Below are 4,311 nucleotides of genomic sequence, written 5' to 3'. Positions count from 1 at the left end.
AGATGCAATGTACGTCATGGGTATGGAGAGATGAAAGAGATGTATGATGAAAACCAGGAACTGAGGGCCTGGAACACTGACAGGAGGGAGCGAGGGTGGCACTAGTCCGGGGTGGCGTGCCCAACGCGAGGAGGAGCAGAGGAAGCATGGTATGCATTTCCTGTCACGGCAGCAGGATACTGACAGCAGCCATCAGGGAAACGGTCGGTAGCTGGCATTGAGGCCCAATGAGGCCTCTCTCCGACTGAGGGCTCCTTATAGCATGACATTTCTGAGGACACTGCTAGTATGGACCATGGTAACTGCCATACATTTTACGTTAGCAGTGTAGTGGACAGCACTGGACTGTCCATATTAGCCTGTCATTAATTAACCGGTGCTAGAAAAATAACTATATTGACTTCCATGCAGTAAATGGACAAATGTTGGATACACAGCGCAGTGGGCACCATTTAGGTTACCCTCCGAGTGGGCCCTACCTGCTGGCAGCACACTGTCCATGTGCTGAGGGAATCCACTCAGAGTGTTCTGCTCAGCTTGGACTTTATAACGAAGAACCACGGACTGGGACATTACTGTGCCCCTACTTCAGAGTGGCAAGTTGGTTCCTGAATGCTCTGTCTAATGTGTATCTCCCAGAGGTCATGACCATTCCCCTGGGTATCTGGAACCTAATATTCTGGAGACGACAGGACTGGTGGTTGCCCTTGTGGTATATTCTAAGCACATACCCAAGGATTATTACAGTACAATGAGGTTGCTATCTGGAAAGGAAGAAAGATCATAATGATAGAATGGTCTCCTCATCTGACTTCAAATATAGCCAGTAGAGAAATAAGCTGTGCAACCAGACAACAGAGCTATAGTTTAAAACTCATATGATTTATTTTGCCAAAGGGCTCAGAGTGAATTAGAAGGTTGTTTTACATACAGGGATCATTTCATATTACATCAAAACATGTAGTACAAAGGATTAATAAGGTTTGCACATCAAACCCAGTATGTACATAAAACAGTAATCATGTTTATCAAATGAAATAGAGAATACCTTTTGCCATCACATAGTTAAACCTGGTCCAAACTAGGGACCTTCGCTTTAAACTAAACATCACCAACAGTGACTATGTGAGGATTCGCCTGTCCCTGGACCTTTTTCCTGTGTTTTCCCTGTCTACTCTCCTCAACAGCCCCCACCCTTGCGATGATTTACTCTACTCTACTCTTCACCAGCCCCCACCCTTGGACATCCTTGATCCTCTACCTTCACGCACCTGTTGGGAGTTTGCAATCACCTCGGGAGAGTACATAGGTTGCAGACTCCCCTCCAGTCCTTGTCGGGTCGTTCTGTGTTCTGGATTCTGTGTTCTGGATTCTGTGTTCTGGACTCTGTATCTGTATCTGTGTTCACTCTGTGTTCATGGAGTGCTGGACGTTACCATCACCTGCCGCGTCTCCGGCGTGAGACGACGTGCCAGCCATCACCACCTGTCGCCGTTTGCCTGGGCCCTCATTCATCAATGTGTGCGTAGAACATGTTCTATTTCCACACGTAAGCACGGAATGTAGAACCAGTGTACGCACAGGGAAGTCGGGATTCATCACACGTGCGTACGCAGACTCTATGCTCTTCCGTGTTGATGAATACCACTTTGTTCTACCGTCAATGCTCGTGCATGATTATCCATATATGGTCATGAAAATGAGGAAACACCCCCCATGGGATGTGAAATAATGGACTGACCCGAGCGGAACTCTGAGAAACTCCACGAAGATTGTTCACTGCTGTCGAACCAAGAAGTAGTATCGCGTATTATGGGATAAATAAAAGGCGGACTTGTAAACGGTGATGTCAGATATCAACGGCTCCCTAAGACCATTGCTGCAATTCTGCCTGGACAGCTCAAAATACTAATAAAGACCGTTCGTTGACCACTGTTTGGCGTTGGTTGTGTGTCATTATAACCGTGCTGTAATATGAATGCCTTTATTAGTTGTGTTCGATTGGCTATATGATTTTTAGAGGCATCTATTTTGTTGTCGGCTAATAAAGACCGCGCTGGAATATGACTGCCTTTTCCCGTGTTGTTTGATTAATACCCAGGGATTAAAGTTCTCCTCAATTTTATTCCAAATTGCGATGGATCTCCCGTCAATTTTCTACCTGCTGCATATGATTTCTAGAGGCATACTACAATCTATTTTGATGTCAGTATTGGGTAGCATATATAAACAATAATACGAGAGCATATACAAGAACAATGAATCTCACTGCATGTATGATGTAGCCTGCCTTTCAATACATGAACTTGAATCCCATCATATACATAGTCTGTCCACTATCTGGTGTCATTGCAATGCGTTTTCTATTCTTTCTTATACAGTAAAAAGGGGGAAGAACACTATATTCATATGACTTGTATTCTGCTTACAGCTTCGAAATTCCACTTGTTTCGTTTAACGTAAAGCCTTTTAAATATAATCAAAACGTTCCCGTGTTTCGGCGGTCTGTGCGCAAAATAATAACGAGTTGAGCTTTATGATTTGTGATGAATTGAAAATGGGGGACCCTGATGTAAACAAGACGAAAGTCTTTCTCTGGTCTGCATCCCCTTAACAATTGTATGTACTGAGCTGTACTGTACTGTACCCATTCTGCAATCTGTTAATAAACTTTTCAATCAATCAATCAATCAAGCTACGCGGAGCGCAGTCAGTCAGTAGCCTACACCCCGTATATTCCGATAACGCTATATAAACCATGCTGCATTCATTCTGAGAGAAAGATCTATTATTCCAAATGCTATTTATAGGGTTTTGACCATAATTACACTACTGTTGCTATTTTACAATGAACTATAATGAATTACGGTTCATACAGAACATCCAGTGTTATTATGCACAGAAGCTCATTTCCTTGTTGTAATAATATATTCTACCACTGGGCGCCAGGTATGCATGGTCCGAGCTGTGCGTAAATATAAGCACGAAGTCAAGTTCAAGTTGAAATTGATGAATCCCACTCTTTGCTTAGAAATGATCGTACGCACAGGGTAAGCACAAATCTGTGCGTAGAACACGTTGATGAATGAGGGCCCTGGAGTGGGACACCGTCTTCGCTCTCTAATTCTCTACGGGAGGTTTTCCAGTGTTCCCACTCCAGACGTCAAGCCGGCTCGTCATCGCTCCCGATTCCACGGGAGGAAGGCGTCTCTTCGTGATCCTCGTTCCTGGGGGTGAGGCTCGTCGTCGCTCCCTAGTATTCCACGGGAGGACGGCGTGTGCCCATCCCGTTCCCCTTGGACCCAGGCTCGTCGTCGCTCCCTAGTATTCCACGGGAGGATGGCGTGTTCCCATCCCGGTCCCCTGGGACCCCCTTTGTTCTGCGCTGCCCGTCTGCAGCATCCGAAGAGGAGGAGGAGGATCCCCGTGCCAGGCCTCCGCCGTCGGGCCCCTGTCCCCGTGCCAGGCTCCGCCGTCGGGCCCCTGTTCCCGTGCCAGGCCTCCGCCGTCGGGCCCCTGTCCCCGTGCCAGGCCTCCGCCGTCGGAACCCTGTCCTCATCCCTGTAAGCAGCTCTGGCCCTCGCCCTGTCCAAGGCCTTAACCCTGTTTTCTGTCCCTGTCTCCAGCCTGCCTCTCCGGGCCTCTGTCCCTGTCCCCCTCTCCAGTGCCCCTGGTCCTGGCCCTGACACTTAGCCCTGGTCCTTAGCCCTGGCCCTTAGCCTTAGTCCCTTAGCCTGTTCGCCTCTTAAAGGCACAGTGCCGCATTTTCCATATTTCCTTGATTCTAGTGTTTTTGTGTTCTCCCTTAAAGGGACTGTGCCGCTTTTTGTTCTATAATAAATATTTGCCCTGTTTTGGCTTACTCTCATACCTGTCTTGTGTTGTGCGATTGGGGTCGGTTACAAACCATAACAGTACGACCCGACCAGTCGACGACCCCAGCCAGCACAGACAGTGTATGTGAGTTAGCCCCTGTTAGTTCCCTCTAGCTCCCTCTAGTTCCCTCTTGTTCCCCTGTTAGCTCCCCTGTTAGCCTCGTTAGCTCCCCTGTTAGCTACCCTGTTTCCCCACAGCTAGGACTGTCCTTCCAGCTAGCTTGTTCTCCTTTGCTAGTCCAGCCCTGTCTGCTAGCCTAGGTCCGGCAGCTAGCGCAGCCTCTATGCTAATGTAGCTGTACAGCTAGCATAGGCCCTGTAGCTAGCAATGCTCTGGCAGCTACCCAGTCCCTCTGCTAGTCCCACTTTAGGTGTAGCTTCCCCTGCTAACATGGCCCAGTTTTTTGTTTGTTTGTTGCTTTGTCATGTCCCCTGC

This window comes from Notolepis coatsorum, assembly GCF_963971535.1.
Source record: "Notolepis coatsorum genome assembly, chromosome: 2".
Taxonomy (NCBI): domain Eukaryota; kingdom Metazoa; phylum Chordata; class Actinopteri; order Aulopiformes; family Paralepididae; genus Notolepis; species Notolepis coatsorum.
Note: the sequence above shows the minus strand (reverse complement) of the source record.